Source organism: Haematobia irritans, chromosome 1 (genome assembly GCF_050003625.1).
Source record: "Haematobia irritans isolate KBUSLIRL chromosome 1, ASM5000362v1, whole genome shotgun sequence".
NCBI lineage: Eukaryota > Metazoa > Arthropoda > Insecta > Diptera > Muscidae > Haematobia > Haematobia irritans.
In genome coordinates this window covers 87025895-87045668 of record NC_134397.1, presented here as the reverse complement: position 1 = coordinate 87045668, position 19774 = coordinate 87025895, and the positions used below count along the sequence as shown (strand labels likewise).

At 33.1% G+C, this 19774-nt stretch overlaps 1 protein-coding gene across 3 annotated transcripts in view; it reads left to right on the top strand.

Annotated features, from left to right (window-relative positions):
* The window catches only part of LOC142221354 (uncharacterized), a 159075-nt gene that overhangs the window by 21911 nt on the left and 117390 nt on the right, over positions 1-19774 (top strand). Inside the window, exon 1 of one of the 3 annotated variants that reach the window (XM_075291068.1) lies at positions 14118-14258. The exons of the other annotated variants lie outside the window; for them this stretch is intronic. The gene's annotated coding sequence lies outside the window, so the exon portion shown is untranslated. Of the gene's footprint in view, positions 1-14117; positions 14259-19774 lie in introns of those variants that run through there. 3 annotated transcript variants of the gene reach the window in all.

Sequence of the window (19774 nt, the reverse complement as noted above, 5' to 3'; positions counted from 1 at the left end):
TAAAGTGAGGCAAATTCGATTTGATAAATAATTTAAATGAACATCAAAATTTAGATTCGGGTCAAGCACAACCCCAAGACTTTTAAGAGAATCCACGTAATCAACTATCTGATTATTGATAACAATTTGAGGGCATAAAGCATTGCGAGTTCTTGTGTGGATATGCATAGCTTTAGATTTAGCTGGGTTGATAATTAATCCATCATCATTCATTATTAATATGATCATTGATTAAAGTTTCAGAACCGTTCGCTCCTAACAAAATAAAGATATCATCAGCAAATACATAAGGCTGACAAAATGTATTCTCTATCTGAGATATGATATCATTAATTAATAATCATCTCTATTCAATCGTCGAACGGAACGGACGTGTTTTTTAATAGCGGATAAAATCATCGTAATAAGTACCTACTACGAATTTCAAGTGTGGTGGGATATTAGGCCACCATGCAGAGAAATTCAAAGACATCCACTGGGTTGCTAACTTCAGGGCCCAGTGGACGGATATCGACTGGAGTTATAAATTTGGGTAATGACCAAGAGTTAGGCCCAATTAGTCGACCTGTAGACGGGTCGACAGGTGGCGACAATTTGACAAGTCGAACCTTTTCCAAGGTAACGGCATCAAAAGATGGTAATCCTTCACGAAAGAGATTCAAGGAACGCAGAAATGCGACCCAAGCACGTTGTCGGCTAAACAAAGCGATTCCTTAAAATGGGCTCAAGGAATTCTTGAGGCTGGAAAAAGGGAACGATCACCGGATGAGCTGCCATCCTCCAAAAGGGATCAACGATCGTTTGCCTCAGTTGCTAAAGACAGCCTTGTGATGGCTATCATAAATAAAGGAGCATTGGACGGTATGGTTCCAAAGCAAAAAATGGGGGGAAATTGAGAATGCTTTGTCTGGCGTCTACTCACAGGTGCTGGAAAAGTTTCCCGGCCCAGATCCTCGACACCAAGAGGCTGGTTGGTATCAAGGACGATTTAAGCTAGTCGCATTTGAGGACCAGAGGTCTATAGAATGTTTTAAAGCTGCTCTGATACTAATTGGTGAAGTTTGGGAAGGAGCTGCTCTAGAGTTAGTCGAGAAGAAAGACATACCGGCTAGACCTATAGCACATGCGTGGATACCTACCAACCTTGGAAGGTTGGCCGTTTGGATGAAGTGGATGGACCAAGACGGCATGCAGTGTTTATATTGAACACTCAGTCTTTGCCACATCTAGCAAAGTCTCAGGGCCGTGAATGTTATGGCTTTCATTATATCCAAATGAAGGTGTATAAAAACGATCAGCTAAAGGATTCAGAAATGGACAAGCCTCTGTCTGAATCAGAAGTAAGCGGATCCTCTTGCGAAGTCGAGGGAGATACCAAAGTTGAAGACATGGATAGATACCGTATGCGTGAGGAGGCTTCTACTGCCTCAGAACTCACCAAAGTTGAACCTATGGTTATTGCGAGAGTCACCGACATCTCTGCAGAGGACATTCTTGATGACTCGATTGAAGCGGCTGATGTGACGGTTGTTGAAAATCTCGATGGTCCTACGGATCCTCAAAATAAATCTTCATCATTGTAAGGCTGCTTGTGCTGCCTTAAAAGTTCTCCTGATGAAAGGGGACATAGACATAGTTCTTATTCAAGAACCATATGTTTATAGAAACAAAATATGTGAATTAAGTACTCCGGGGTTCAAACTATTGCAGTATACTGGTAATGATGTAATTCGAGCCTGTATAATTGCTAAAAACGAGCTTAACTTGTTTCTGATTCCTTCAATGTGCAATGCAGACACTGTCGTTGCCAATTTAGAAATAGCCAAATGCAAATATTGGGTATCTTCGGTCTATATGGGACATGACAGGGAGATGCCTCCATGTGCCGTTAAGACCTTAGTTGAGGAGTCACTGAAAACAAAGACGAAACTCATTATGGGATGCGATGCAATGCGAATGTGCATCATAGTATATGGGGAAGTAGTGATACTAATGCAAGGAGAGAGTCGCTAATAGAGTTTATTTTGCGTACTAATCTGGTAGTTTGCAACTAGGAAGATGTCCCAACCTTTGTCACTAAAAACAGGCAAGAGGTTTTGGACATCACCTTGGCCTCGCAAGAACTGAATGAAATGATATCTGAGTGGCAGGTTTTAAGTGAACACAGCTTCTCAGATCATCGCTACATCAGTTTCAAATTTGATGTTCATATCACCAAGATCATATTTCCGCATAATGTTAGGAAAGCTGACTGGAATAGGTATAGGGAATCGTTCAATATGATGATACCGGAAATAACAGAGACAAATATGAGAAATGTGCAAGATATCGAACACGCAGTGGAGCGGATTACTAAGGCCTTCAACATCTCACTGAAAGCTGCATGCCCTAGAGGAAAGCCAAGGGGGAAACATCGACCACCATGGTGGTCTACGGAGTTAGGTAATATGAGGAAATCGTGCAGGAAGCTCTTTAACAAAGCAAAGTCCACCAGAGCTTCTGTGGATTGGGACGCTTACAAGAAAATCTGAGAGGATACAAGCGAGAACTGAGAAAGCCTCAACATAACTCTTGGAATGATTATTGCAGCAGCATTGGGAATACGTCCGAGGCTTCCAGACTACGGAAGGTGCTAGCATCCACGAGCTCCGCTCCAGGTTTCATTAAAACATCGGAGGGCAATTGGACAACGTCGAGTGAGGAGACGCTGGAGGTACTATTGGACACAAAATACCTTGGCGTTATTTTGGAAAGGAAGCTGAACTTTAAGCTTAATATTGAAGAAAGGGCGAGGAAAGCAACGGTAGCTTTATACTCGTGCAAAAAGGCAATAGGGAAAAAGTGGGGACTAAAACCAAAAATTGTACATTGGCTATACACGGCAGTGGTTAGACCTATAATGCTATATGGTGTTGTAGTCTGGTGGCCGGCACTTCACCAGGCGACAAGTTTAGACAAAGTTCAGTGTATGGCGTGCTTGTGTGCCTCAGGTGCATTCAGCAAGACAGGAACAAACTCTCTTAATGTCATACTGCATCTATTGCCTTTAGACATTTTGGCCAAACAGTCAGCTGCAACAACGGCTGTGCGGTTGCGCGAGCTTTCGCTGTGGTCGGAAAAAAGTTACGGTCACAGTTCGGTCCTCAAAATAATGCCAGATGTGCCTAACGTAGTGGATTACACTTTGGCGAGTCCACTTTTCGACAAAAAGTTTGAGACTCTAATTCCCTACAGTGAGGCGTGGTGTACACGGACCCCGGGGAATAAAAGATATATAGATTTCTACACTGATGGCTCCAAATTGGATGGCCAAGTGGGTTTCGGAGTATATTCTAAAGATCTGGAACTTCGAATAGCGAAAAGATTACCTGATCACTGTTGTGTTTTTCAGGCTGAAATATTAGCAATAAGAGAAGTGGTGAATTGGCTGAGAAGTAATGCTCCCTGCAATATTGGCATTAATATATACTCAGACAGTCAACCTGCAATAAAATCCTTGGACTCTGTGTTCCTCAACACGAAAACGGCCATCGACTGCCGCAAATATCTCAATGAGATGGCTGAGCAGCACAATATTCACCTAATATGGGTGACTGGCCATAGGAACATACCGGGGAACTGCGAAGCAGATGAGCTAGCAAGTTCCAGGGGAACTAGAATCTGTTGGTATGCCTCTGGCTACCTGCAAGCTCTTACTGCGTGAGAAGGCTGTCATGATGGCATATGTTCGATGGGAGAATTGTAAGGGTTATAACGACACCAAACAAATATGGCCCCATTTAAACTTAAACCGCACACTAGATATGCCAGTGTGCTCGAGACGCCAGATATCACTCCTGATATCTGCTATAACGGGTCGCTGCCTGATAGGCGATTTTGCAAAAACTATTGGTGCGAAGTATATGACTATTGTATGAGCTGTCATGATGCGGAGGAAAAGGAATCAATAAAACACCTCTTGTGTGAGTGTCCTGCATTTTGTGTAAGGCGTAAGCAAATTTTAGGGGCATATAGCTTCAGATTACTGGCGGACCTGGAAAACGTTAACTTAAGCAGTCTGCTAGTGTTTTTGGAACAATCTGGTTGGTTCAACAGAAGAAAATAATCGAGAAGGTTCAACGGTTAAAACTAGAAGTGCCCATATGTAATAGGTACTTTTAGTTAATGTGGTATCACAATGGACTGAATAGTCTATGTGAGCCTGAATCTTAATCGGGCTGCCACTTTAACCTAACCTAACTTGTCATTAATATAGGACAGAAACAATATTGGTCCCATAACGGACCCCTGAGGCACAACTGATGTAACAACGCCGATACTAGAATTAAACCCGTTAAATGACACATACTGCCTTCTATCTGAAAGATAAGAATAAATTAATTTGCAGGCCGTTCTAGAATAGTTGAATTTTTGGTACAATTTCTTCGTCAGGGTAATATGATCAATACGGTCGACAGCCTTAGTAAGGACCAAAGAGACTAGTGTACAAAAATGATTCCTGTCTAAATTTTCCCTAATTGCTTCAGTTAAAGAAAGTAGTGCAGAAGTCGTATTAAAATTCTTCCTAAAAGCAAATTGGAAAGGATGGAAAAGAGAATAACGATCATAATACTCCAGGATCTGACATTTCATTATATTTATTCTCAAGTATTTTCGACATAGAGGGCAGAATAGTGGTCGGTCTTAAATTGTTGCTTATCCGATTTCCAATTTTAGAAATAGGCACTACTCTACCTATTTTCCAATTCGAAGGAAATTCAGAAACCGTAAATATGGTGTTGATAATATGAAGAAGCATGGGAGAAATTAGTGGAAAAAGCTTTTTTATGAAACTAATAGGAATGGCGTCATGGCCAAATGCATTTGACTTTATAGCATCAACAGCAAAAACTAGATCATCAATTGTGACAGATCGAAAGGAAAATGATTCAATATTTTCAACAAATTCGTCAAAATCAATATTAGAAATATCATTGCTAGGAACAAGATTGTCCAAAAAAGTTGTAGCAATAGACTCAATTTCATCTGCATTCATATCGGGAATATCCCTACCAACACATCCAAGCTTACGGGCTCTCTTCCAAATAAGGGAATTATCAGTCCCACCAAAAATAGCACGTCCATGTCTCGATCTAGCTTTTCAGATGGTAGCCTTAGCCCTATTCCTCAGCCTGCAGTATATCTTCCAATTTCCATCCGAACGATCTCGAAGGTATTCACCATAGGCGACGTCTCTCTCACGCCTAGCAATTTTAATTGACCGGTCGTTCATCCACCCACAGTCATCAGTATTAGCCTTTTTCCTAGATAAGTCATCAATAACACAATTCAAAACCGATAGCTGCAAATCCACATCATTCGAATTAAAATGGAAGAAATCTGAAGCTGATTGAAATAATTTAATAAGACATCAAAATGAATCCTGGGATGCAAATTTCCACTAATATTGTCAGGCCGATCATTTCTTACCAAATTATAGTTTTGCATGTTCAAAGAACTCGAAAAGATATCAGGTTTGAACCACGTCTCAGAAATGCCAATAATAACCTTGAATCAAAATATGTGTTCTTAAATTCTTCAATTTTAGCATTAGAATTAGAAGGACTCAAACTTTGAGTATTTACATGACCAATATTAAAGTTCCCTAAAAAGGAGGAGGATGGGTCATCTATTATCATACAATACTCAAGCAGAAGGGGGATCCAATTTTTAATCCTAATGACACTTTGAATTATAAGATTCATTATAATAATAGTCTCAATGAAATTCATATGTATAATTAAATGGAATATGATTTGTGCGTACTAAAAACAAAAAAAAAAAAATAAATAAATTATTATGTACATAAAATTCATTATATAGGTACTAGATGTATGAATAAACGAAAAACATTTATATCTAGATTAATTGATACTATATACATAGTTAGTTAATTAGAAAAAAGGGAAAAATAAATTAAATTTTTACTGATTAAATTTTTACCAGATTCTCTATGTGTGATACATATCTATACATTGTTGGTAACTAAAGTACTTGGTTTCATTATCTTTCGTAATTGTTTTGGCTTTAAGTTTCTCACGGTTTATTATGGTGTAGCCGGTTATTTTTTAGAATTTTTTAACCTTTTACACGTTTGTTGTAATTTAATAGCCAGAGTGGAAAGATTATCGTTCAAATATATACGGGTTTCATCGGTCCCACCAACTACATCACACATCCTGAGAGATTTTGATTTGTAATATGCAGACATTAATTGGTCACGTTCGCCAATATCAGCAAATTTCACGAGAATCGCATGCCTTTGCCTCATGTACATAACATTTACAATATCCGCTGGAGTAACATCAACTTCGAAGTGTGCACACAAAAACAATTATGTCCTTAAGGCCATCTAATTTATCAGAGAGGCCTGTGATGACCACATCAAGTCTGTTCAATCGGTGTTGGAGAACGTGATTTTGGAGCTCCATATCAAAACATTTTTGTTTGTTGGCGACATCATGAGAAGCAACCAGATTGTTACAATTTGTGACATCAACCTTTATTTCTTGAAGACCTTTTGCCAGCTCTTCTCTAACTTCTGCTATTGTAGCCTCAAATGTAGCTTTTAATGCCATATTTTCTTTCTTCATCTCTTCAGCATGAACCCGTAGGGAATCTTTAAGACTTGTAAACTCTCTCCTCATTTCAAGTTTAAAAGCTGCATCCGAATTATCAGGAGGATTTACCATGCATTTCGTGCAAGTGTAAGCAAGGTTGCGGTTTTTGTCTAATATGCTAAATAAGCTTTTAGAAACATTCTCGCAGTCCACATGAAACCACATATTAAACGATCGACATAGTAAGCAATTTGTTCCAGAAGTCTCCTGGTTACATATACCACAGGGAAAAGTCATCTTTTTTATGATGTAATTGTGAATAGCTTTCAAAGTAGGTGATGTGAGATTACCGCCAACGCAACCGAAGAATATTCTCTCGCTCAGTTAAGTCTCAACACGGTTTTTTACACACGACGAAATGAATTTGTATTTTGATAACACATTTCAGTCTCGCTAGAGCAACCGATCGAGCTGGGTGTGTTGTCGCATGTTGTTCAGCGATTACATGAAATTCGAAATAAATGAGTACTTGCAATATAATTTTTTGTTTCCAGAATTCATAACTATCAATCAAATAATAACCAGATGTAATAAAAAAATATTTTTTTAATAATTATTGAATTTTTTCTATTGTGCGTATTTGAAACCCTTAAAATATAATTTATTTTACTATTTCGAATCAAAGGAAAATACACAACAAACAAAAAACACTTAATATTTTACGATTTTATATGGTAATTTTTTAGTACAGTGCCTCTTTAGACATCCAAATAATGTTTCGTTTCGTTAAAAAGTTAATTACATTAAAATTCTGTATCAATGACAGAAATACGTCTTTAAAGTCTTTTCTAAAAATCTCATAAAAAAACTAACTTAATACAATTATTAAGTATCATTTCTCGAAGTGCATAAAGAGAGCGATCAATTGAAAACGCACACAAACACAAATCCTCTCTGCCCATCCCTGATTTACAGTAATGTGCGTTCTCAATTGTGTGTGTATGCCAATGTGATAATGCAACAACATCAACGGTACACCCAAAAAAAGTGACCCCTTCTTTAAGTTAAAATGAACTCATTGTGAAGAAAGTTGAACTTCGTATAGCGCCAAAGACATTTTTATTTGTTTGAACGATGTGATTTTCGTAGAAATTAGGTAGAATGCATTCCATATTTTATTTAACATTTTCCTATATTTATGTACCACTATAAATACTACAGAATGAAAAAAATTGACTGAATTGAATTCATATATGGAATGATTTTATTGAACTTTTTTCATTCATTTGGACAAATCTTATGTTACATATTTGTGGTAAACTTTTTACTTCAAATTTAGAACTGCTTACCTTCGTTTTTAAATACAATTTTATGTATTTATATAAGCATTTTTTTCTTCAATAAAAGACATGTTTTATTAATATATTAAATATATTTATTTAGAATCAACAGCATCGACTGGCCTTGAAATATTAAAACACATTTTTTTCTTCTTCTAGTACCTTTCACTTTGAATAAGTTGCTGCCTAGCAATTTTGTCCACCTTTTACAATTTCAATACCTACACTGAAAAAACAGTGAACCCATTTCCATTGCAAAATGAACTAAACTGTAGTAATATTGACCATGATTTAGCCCTTAAGATTTTTTTCAACTTGTCTAGTTTATAATTCTCTTAAATTTTAGTTCATCTATAACATTGTATTTTAGTTCATTTTTACTACACCATAAGATTTATATACCCCTACCAAGTTAAAAAGTCAATATTTTTTTGGTTTACTTGCTTATTTTGTGGGAAACCCGATAATAAAAATTGGTTTACAGTCTCTTTAAAATGTCGACAACTAAACTATTTTTAAATCAATCCTTCCACAGTACAGAGAAATTAAATAATTAAAGGAACAACAAATCGTTTTACTATTATGAAAATGTTCATACATTAAAATTAAACTTTCTTTAAGCAAAAGTACTTTATTATAAAAACTTATGATGAAAGTTCTTAATACAATGTTTTTTGTGAATACAAATTATGACCACGTGGAACAGAGAGTAGTTCATTTGAACTCGCTGTTTGGACATTTTGACTTATCCTTTTTTTATTCATCGTAGGTAATTTTTTCACATATCTTGCTGGAAAAAAATGGAAGCAATAATGAAAATTGTTAAAAATTAACACCATGTAATGAAATATAAGTTTTTAATTCTCTATATTTGCTTGCAACTTACCATATTTGGGGGCATTTTATCAAATGGTGTAAGGAATTCAACTTTTCTGTGGAAAACGTATCTCATAAAATTTGTACCTGAAACAATTAGAGAAATAATGAAGTATTTTATACACTGAAAAAACAGTGAACCCACCAGGAAAGATAACTTTCGATTAATTTTAGAAAATTTTGATTTTTTTTAGAAAATTTTAACTAAACGGTATTACAAGCGCTGGCATCACTCCGATATGGTAAAAATAAGTAAATATTTTTCGACAAATTCAAGAAAATTTATTAGACATAACTAAGTTTTTGCACTTGTTAAAGAAAATTTTGTAGTTTTAAGAGAAATCTTGGAGTTCAAAATTGCAAGAATGTCTTTAGTGCCATACGAAGTTCATGATGGACACATTTTTGGTAAAATTTACAAATTTAAAGAAATAATGAACTATTTTGTGAGAAATACGAAATTAGGAAACCTTTATGCTTTATTTTTGTATAATTTTTTCCTGTTTTTTAGTTCATTTAACTAACGTACGCAAAAAATTATTTGAGTAAAGTAAACTTTTTCCAAACATAATGATTCTATGAACTAATATAAAGTTAAATTGGCTTTAGTGAAATAGAGAGTTCACTTTTTTTTGAGTGTATAAACTCATAAAACTTTGTTGTTATCGATGTGAAGGATATAATAAAATAAATATTCTAGTTGAAAGAAAGACAAAGTTTTAATATAAAACGTATCAATTCTCTATTAATTTGTACGTTGAGGGGAAATATAAAAAGTTGTCAAAATTTATTTGGGTTACTCTGAAATTAAATATATATTTTGTACATTAATTAAAATTATTAAATAGGTTTCCAAAAAATCTAATGAAAAAAATAATAATATGCATAAAAATATTATGGTTAACCCTAGACAGTCATCATTCGTCAAAATGACGATACGTAATTTCATTTTCGATTTAAAATGCATTTTAGTCTATTTGGAAATGGTAAATTTAAGTTATACTAATTCGACCGTTTTATGAATTTTTGTGTTATACTACTTAAAACCAAATAGAATAAGAAAATAAATTCAAGTTTGGTTCACTTTTTCGCTCACGATGAAAATTATAGCGTCTTGAAATGAGCCGTAGTCAAAATGACGAAGGATGACGTTAATGTACAAAAAATAAGGATGACTGTACAGGGTTAAAAGAAAGTTAAGGAATCCTTACCAATTCACTATTAAATTACAAGCAAAGGAGTACTAAAAATTTTTCCAAATTTTTAAGGGGTTATTCTGAAATTAAATATTTGTTTTTTACATTAAAAATATAACGTTTTGTTTGTTATAATTGGCTTCTCTTCAATCGTTATTGTTGTTTTTGATCTCAGCTTAAAGCCATGCATTGACTAAACTACAAGTGTAGCTTAACCAACAGAGGAAAAGTATGCTTGTCAAATTTATTTGGGCAAAGCCCTATAGACTGCAAAATGGTTGGATGTACAGCTGTTTCGGAATTACCACATTCCTCATCAGCATCCTCTATTTGCAGCAAAACTATCAACCAATAATCAGAATAAATTCGGGTAATTCACTCAACCCAAAGTGAACTACACTTGAACCTCCCGAAAAAGGGTTTTGATAGTCGGCTATTGCCTAAACAAATTTGCCAGCATATCTCTTTTCCTATGTCAAACTCAAATCATCGATTTGAATGTATTTGGCTGGGTTTGTTTTTGAGCGTGCTTCCTCTATCTTCTTCACGCTCAAAAACAAACCCAGCCAAATACATTCAAATCGATGATTTGAGTTTGGCAAAGGAAAAGAGATATGCTGGCAAATTTGTTTAGGCAGTAGCCGACTATCAAACCCTATTTTCTCATACCAAAAAATCTTATAGTAAATTACACTTATTTTTTAGAAAATAATTTACATTTCACAAGTAGTTTTATAGCATGACAAACGAATTTTTAACTACCAGTTAAGAATTTTTTTAAGGAAATTTCCATCGTATTTTGTAGGCCATGAACTAAACGATTGCTACTTAGAATTTGTAAAATTTCCTTTCGAGTAGTTAATTTTCGTTGAAGATACGAAAAATGAACTAAAATTCTGGAAAATTCTTGTAATAAATTATTGTAAAAATCTTCTTAAATTTACGAGACACTTTTTTTCTGTATACAAATATAAACAAAAAATCCTAAACCAATTTTTTCACAGAAGGTTAGCGTCACTGAATATTACCTGATAATTGAAGATTCCAAAATGAAGTCGAATGACGGGGTTGTTATACTGCTGGTGTTTTCTTTTTTATAAACCAATTTTCAAAAATCGAACATTTTTCCCACTAATTTAAAATAACAAATATTTTATATATTATATTTGTTTTTTTTATTATATTAATTTACTATATTATTTTTAACAATCTCTCAGTATACCATAACAACGCGATTCCAACTAAAAAAACAACCCACGCGCAAACACATCGATTACATCGATGACAGGTATCGATTACATCGATGACAGGTATCGATTACATCGATGACAGGTATCGATTACAGGTAGATAAAAGAAATGTAGGAAATTTTCCTATATTCTAACAAGTGTGTTTCCGTAAGTCTTGAAATGATTGAATACTTCTTAGTACGAATGAACTAAAATATTTTTCTATGCCAAGTGTCATTCGTATGTATGATAAGCTTTCTATAATAAAGGAAGTCAGAATTATCATTTTTTAAAAAATCTTACTAAATTTGAGGAAATTTGATTTTAGTTCGGTTTTTGTTTATTTTTACGAATGCTTTGTTATCACTGACTAAAATTTTCTTTTTCAGTAGTAAATTCTTATATCCAGCGAAGAGAACATTATTAGTAGTAAAATTCCATGCCTTATTCTAGTTAATGAACTATTCCTAACTGCTTTCAGTTTAGGATTTTTTTACTGAAGCAAGTAAATTTTATTATTTCACACAAATATTTAACTGAATGGAAATAAAATGGCTAAACTAAATTGATGAACATTTTTTCCTTTAGTTTCGAAGACACTTTTTTCTGGGTGCATAGCTCGAAAAATTATATAAATTTATTTTTGGGGTATTCAACAATTCAAAGTGGCAATTTTTTCCAAATTCTTTTGTCTATAGCATAATTCACAAAAATAAAATATTGAATACAAATACAAAAATTGCAAAAAGTGCTCAAAGTCGAATTTGGCGGCAAAACTTTAGAGCCTCATAAGAGACGAACGGCAACCAATCTCGCAAAATCCAGAAATTACTTTTCTCCTCTCGTCGAGTACTTTCGGCTGGGATAAAAGATTTTTTGTTTGGATTTTTTTGTGTTGCACTGTGTAATCAGTTATATAATTATTCATGATTTAATAATAATAAAAACAAATGGCAAACTATACCTGCAAAAACTCTCATTACCCGGTAATCTTGTATTTGTAGTTGTACCAAAGTTTGGAACATAGCCACTTATTGCCACAGGCAACCAAATCTCGAAAATATTGACTTCTCTAGCCGATCACAATGGATCAAAATATGGCGAGTAATGCTGTAATATGAACATTACTTGAATAGAAGCGAATATTGTAGAAATAAACAAAAATGTAACAAATCATCTAAATGAGATCGAAAATTACCGAGAAGTAGTTATTATTGTCATTACAAGTTATTCACTATAACTCACTGCAATATAATGCAATGTGTAATGGCAGCTGTACTCCTGGTAATGTAAATTGTAATGAGATGTGGTTACCTAGTTTTTGCTCTTTAAATGCCTTTTGAAAATCGATATATGTGTTAAGTTCTTTATATTATCAGGGCAACTGTTAAACTCAACCCTATTATTTGTTTTGTAACCTCAAGACGACACCTTTTTACTCTTAAGATAGAGCCATATCGAGTATTAAAAGCAGATTGACTAACAGTAAATTCAATGGGATTAGGAATTAAGTTTCTCACTGATTTAAACATATGGGTAATCAACTGCATCTTATATAAACCCTGTATGGGTAGAGTTAATTTAGACACATCCACGTGGAAAAACGCACAGGAAGATTATTTGCGATTTTAAGTGCTTTGTTTAGTATTCTCTGAAGAGATTTCAGTTGAGCCTTATTTTTATATGCATAGATCATAGGTAGATAATTGAAGTGACTATGTAATAAAGCATTGTAAAGCAACATTTTTGTATTTACATCAAATTTATTTTTATATCAATTGCTGCAGCTACTTTAGCTTTTAATTCCTGTATATGCAGATTCCATGACAAATTGCTCTGAAAGTGCAATCCCAAGTATTTTATCATATTGCTCTCACGAATTTCCGTTCCATCATCGTGGATTGTAAATAATTTCTCATTTTCAGTACAATTTGGACGAAAGCGCATTATCATCTTTGTCATTTCTGGATTCAAGACAAGTTTGTTAAATCTGCAGTGTTCATGAATCTTATTAAAATCCGTTTCCATTTGGGATTTTAGTATAACATTATGATTATAAGGATAAAACAGTGATATATCATCTGCATACATAATTAGTTTACCGCTTATATTAATATTGGAGATGTCATTCACGTAGATTGTGAAAAGTAATGGTCCCAACACACTACCTTGAGGTACACCATGTTCAACAACTCGGATTTCACTTTTTGTTATTTACTACCACAAGCTGTTCTCTTCCTTTTTAAAAACTACAATAATTCCAATAATATAGCATGATCGACTAAATCAAAAGCTTAAGAGAAATCGATAAACAGTGCTCGAACTCCTCTATATTTCGCATCCAGTCCATCGCATATCAAATTAACAACATTCGCAAATGTGTGTACCACTTACAATTGATTTCTGTCAGTGAAGAATTTTGATTGTTGTCCGGAGATACAAACTTAATCTGAGTCTCCACTAAATAACGTTGGTTTTGCTTCCATCAATTTATTCTTCTAAGTCTTTGAGTTAAATTTAATCACTAATGATAGCTTTGGATTGTTAGAATTTTTCTTTTTTAAGAAGTAAGTTTCTTCAATTTTATCATTAATATTAATTCCAGCCGCCTGAGAAAGTTCACGGACGGCGGATGCTGCACTTTTACCATCACTTGTGTCTATATCAGTTATGACACAATCATTTTTGACCATTTGATCATTTAACATTTTCACAGATTCTTTCAATAGTTTAATTTCACCTTTAAGTTTCGCATTTTCTTTTTCTACAGTTTTTATTTTCTTTTTGTTTGCAGTTACACCACTCATTGTCTCATCGAACTTAGCAGCCATGAAGTTCATTGAATCGTGCAGCTGATCTAGTTTTTTTTAGCTTTGCATCCATTCTTTCCAGTCGTTCGACAATTGTAACATCAATTTTTACATTGTTTGCATTGCACATATGACATACATATTCATCATCTTAATTTTTCAACTGATGATCGTATTGCGCTTTGGTCAATTTCGTACACATTACATGGTATGTTTTCGCACAGTCATCACAAGCAATGTAATCGTATTTTCCTTCCACTTTACATTGAGCACATAAAACTTTCTTTTGTTTTAAACTTCTACGTCCGCTTACTGGCATTTTTGATTATATAATAACTATGCTTTTTGTATTTAAGATTATTCTAACAGGGTAAAACGTTTAGTTTTCACAGTTTTAAATTAAAATATTGCAGTGGGCTTGAGATCCGTATTTTTTTATGTTGTTCCGACAGGGTTGCCAACTTCTTCTATTGAATATTTTAATTGGAAACGTAACAAATATGAATATTTTTTTTTAAATTGGATTTTATTCGGATTTGATTAAATAATTAATTGAATCAATTAACATATTAATTGAATCCGTTTCCAAATTCAATTAAGTGTTTAATTGAATACAATTCGGTCATAATTTTTGTGGTGGTTTTGTGGTCAAGGTGCCTACCTTGAATTTATATCACAATTTACTAGGGACATACAATCGGCATGAAAGCGTGGAAGGTGGGAAACAAAATAAGTGGTATGATGCGCTGCCTGCTGTATTACTAGTTTGAGATATGTTGTCAAGGAAGATCTGCAGGCATCCCCAGCAGAAATGGTCTATGGACAGAATTTAAAATTGCCGGGTGATATGGTCGAGCCGAATTGACTTCTGATTGTGTCCAATAATTAAAGGAGCGCTTTAAGGATACATACTCGAATTTATCGCATCATAAGAAAGCAGACGGTAACGTTTCTATTCCGAAAGATTTAAGTAGTTGCAAATTTGTGTTTGTGCGTGTATAACAGATAGAATCATTGCAGTACCCATATGAATGACTTTACAGAGTAATTGAGAAAAATCAAAAATATTTTGTTGTAGATGTAAAAGGAAAGAATTTGAGTATCTCAATAGATCGGTTGAAACCAGCTATTGTGGATGCGGCTGAATCTGGAAATAAAGATGCTATTGACAGAAATAATATGCGCGTAACATTCAATTTACTAAACATAGATTCTCCTGGAGGGGGGTAGTGTAGGTACACAAGAATACTATAACAAATATAATTTGAATTCATCACAGTTGCCTTTGATATAATATAATTTTAGTTTTTCACATGAGTTGTCATTCAATAAAAAAATATATTCAAGTACGAAACCTGAGTCTCATCGAATATTAATTTTGGCCTCCACATTGTCATATGATTCCAACAACTATTGTATACATATTAATAAGTATCTGCGCTCATAGCAGGTACAAGTACAATAGTTTCCTTTGAAAACTCTTCGTCCTAACTGTTTACAAAAATGAAAATGTACACGCAGAGAAGAAACATGATTGTCACAATCATATTCGAAGAGCAAAATAATATGATAGGACCTATTTTTGCGGCGACCATGTAACATTTTCACCAGCAACCATGTTGGCTCAGTGAACATGGTTCTAAGAAAAATAAAATTGTCCTTATCTAAAATGTTATTACATTAATAAAAATAATTTTGTTTCCATTAAAAGACAATGGTAACGATCTAACATGTTATGGTATTCGTCAAAAATGTTTTTCTTCCAGTTAAAAGAACATGGTCACAACCTAAAATGTTTTGATCTTTATGAAAAAAATTTTTTCGTCGTCGAAAAAAGGACGCCACTTGAGAAAAGAAAACACAAAACTAACTTTATTTATTTGTTTTTATTTATTTATAAACTAACTCATTATTTATTTGTATTTATAATGTCGTGCAAGCAAACATCACATAACATATTTTTACACACTCTATTTTGGTTCAATTTCAACAATAAGTAATCATTCCATATTTACTTCGTGCCCATCAAATGTACCAACGCAGACATCATGTAACTGCAAATAAAAATAAATTATAAATGCAGAACAAAAAACAGGTAATTTTTTTTTTTCAATTACACTTTCATTTTTTGTGTTCACATAAAACACAGAAAGTCCGCATTATCCGTTCATTGAAAGAAACAAACAACACACAACTGATGCGCAATAAGAAATTTTACTAAATTTGAGGAATCTTGGTTTTAGTTCGGTTTTTGTTTATTTTTATGAATGCTTTGCTATCAGTGAATAAAATTTTCTTGTTCAGTAGTAAATTCTTATACCCAGCGAAGAAAACAGTATTAGTAAAATTCTATGCCTTATTCTAGTTAATGAACTATTCCTAACTGCTTTCAGTTTAGGATTTTTTACTGAAACAAGTAAATTTTATTATTTCACACAAAAATTTAACTTAATGGAAATAAAATGACTAAACTAAATTGATAAACATTTTTTCCTTTAGTTTCGAAGGCACTTTTTTCTGGGTGTAGGGTCAGCCACTCGGACCGGACCCAGCTAGTTTAAGAATATTTCTCTTACTCCAAATAATTATCAGATTTCAGGACAGTAAAATTGAAATATAGAAACGACGGTCATTAACATACATATGTTCAATTGGCTTCTCGGAATGGTACTAATGCGCCGCCCAGACTATAAGTTTTCCGGACGGAATGTCTGTGTTTGTAAAGAATACTTACAGTGTGGCCGAATGTATAACGCCCAAAAATTTTTGACAGCCCTTTTACATATCTAACATGCGTCCCAAGTATTTACTAGAGGTCTGCTTCGAATAACTTTTTACTACATGTATGCAATTCGTTGTCAAATATAGTACATACACTATCTTTCTCTCAGAGCGCAAGCAGTGAAATGAAGAGGACACTTCCTTATCAAATACCGACGAGTACTTATCCGAAAAAATGTGTTCCGAAAAAAAGGAACAATAAAAATGTAAGTACTTGAGAAAGAGAACAACATGTTCTCTTTCTCACTCTTAATATACAAATGGAACAGTGCAGACCTTTGGTATTTACCTTATTTATCGAGATGTAGAGGTGTGCGCGTGACTGAAAATTCACTCACACTCAGGCACATTCACGAAGTAAAATATTTATTCACGCACGATACGTGTGGTAGCCAATCCCACTCACGCACATTCACGAAATAACAACCAGTACTCACGAACTACTTTTAAAGACTCACGTTCACGCACGATTCACGACAAATTCACGCAACTCACGATATTTTCCAAACGGAAATCTGCAAAAGTAACAAAATCCAAAAATAGAATACAGTTCGAGAGCTAAATTAATTTCAGCTAACATACGAGTTTGAATAAAATCTAGATTATTTTCATGAGCGTGATTTCGCAGAAATTTACATTTACGAACCGTTTCTATTTCTCACTCACGCTCACGCACGACATATTTATTTTAGTTCCATTCACGCACATTCAGGAGAGTTGCTTTGGATTTTGTTCAATACTCACGTGATTCACGCGTGTCATGAGAACCCTCACCTTGGTCATTTAAAAATATAAGGTATGCATAATTGTAGGCTAAATGACCACCGGGATATATTGGCCACATATTATATTATAATATATGTTTTAATAACTCTTCGTGTAATTAGAGAAATATCAAAAAAAAAAAAACAAAAAAAAAACAATATTAGAAGATATAATTATAATTATTACTAAATATAGGTTTTATCCTTATATTTTATAAATATATAATAACTATTGGAAATGTAAAAAAATAATTTGTTTCACCTTAAAATAAAATACTCGTTACTAAATAGCATACAATGTATTGTGTGTATAAAATGAGTTTTCCATTTATTGATCGCTTAAGTTTAATCATATAAAGACTAGTTTTCTGTGCATATGTATTGTATTTGAACTCGTTCATAACAATATCTCTTTATTTATTAAGCAGATATAATATTAAGTAGATATAGATTTAAAGTTTCTATTGCTTTATGTCTATTAGTACAATCGCAAAACATGTTTTAGTATATATAGTCCATACTGGTGAAACATTGCCCAAAAAGTGACGATTGTAGACAACTCGAAGTACAACATTGCTAATGTCAAAGTACGCCAACGATATGCAATCCACCACATTTTCGGTGTTTGATTTATAACGTTCTAGACATGTTTCCAAGCGGTCTATAGTTTTTAAGATGTCGTGCACAGTTTCCAAAAGTAGAAAGGTTGTATCTTTGCACAATGATTTTAAGGGTCTCAAAGCAATTTTGCAGCAGTTCTGGAGTTCAGCATTACCGCGCTGTATAAATTCATCTAACGTTCTGCAGCGTTCATTGTATAGTTGGGTATTATTTATGGAATGCAGTTTTTTTTTTATGTACGCAGTCCACCAATCATGTTGTGCAGTATTATTCATCAGAGTTTCATTTAGTTGGTTTACAGCCAATAGCAAATGGTGGTCAACACTGTTAGCTAAGTTTCCAAATCCGTGTTTTAAGCTACTGAGCTGAAAATCTAATTCGCTGATATCCAAAATTTCACTATTAAATATGTTCAGAACATCCACTGCATAATATCTTAACTGAACTAATAATGTGCTTGTGTCCTCGTATATTTGATATATATTTTGTACCAAATTTTGAAAAGTATTTCCTAGTATGACTTTCAATTCAATAAATTTTGGCTGTATTTCCTGTGCGAATGTTGCAGTCTTTTCATTCGGTTTCACTGTACTGATTGCAGCAATTTCAGTTTTGGGAAATGCACAAGACATTTTGTAATTCTGAACCAACAGTACGGTTGTCATAAAGATTGTAAGAGAATAAATTCCCGTGAACATTTTAATTATTTAATCTCCATTCGTAAACTGATCTCCGACCGCAGTTAATGTCAAGAAATATTTCTTATCAATTATTAACAACTGGTCGTTAACCTTAATCGACTGCTCTTAATCGAAGCTGAAATGAATATGCAGCTAGTACGCAAATATAATTACATCTGTGTTAACATTTTATTCTGATAAACGAATAGTTTATGTCTATATTCCGGGTAGATTTAGCAGCAAAAGAATAAAAATTATACAAATAAACATGCAATAAAATAATATTCAATTCAATTTAAAAAAAAAAAAAAAAAAAAAAAAAAAAATATATATATATATATATATATATATATATATATATATATATATATATATATATATATATATATATATATATATATATATATATATATATATATATATATATATATATATATATATATATATATATATATATATATATATATATATATATATATATATATATATATATATATATATATATATATATATATATATATATATATATATATATATATATATATATATATATATATATATATATATTGTTTTTTTAATTGAATTGAATATTATTTTATTTATTTATTTTAATTTATATTTTATTTTAATTTTTCCTTTTTTCAGCTTGTTTGCTTCATATGCTATCAATGTCCTTTAAAACGAGTTAACGAAAACTTTAGTTTCCACATTCAGACTCGACTTCCAGTAGAAATTATGCTATTTCTATTGGAAGTCGTAGTAACTCGTTTTAAAGGACTTTGATAGCATATGAAGAAAACAAGCTGAAAAAACGAAAAATTAAAATTTGCTTCCTAGAAGCAAGTACACAAAACCCAAATTTAAAAGAGAGCTGTGTG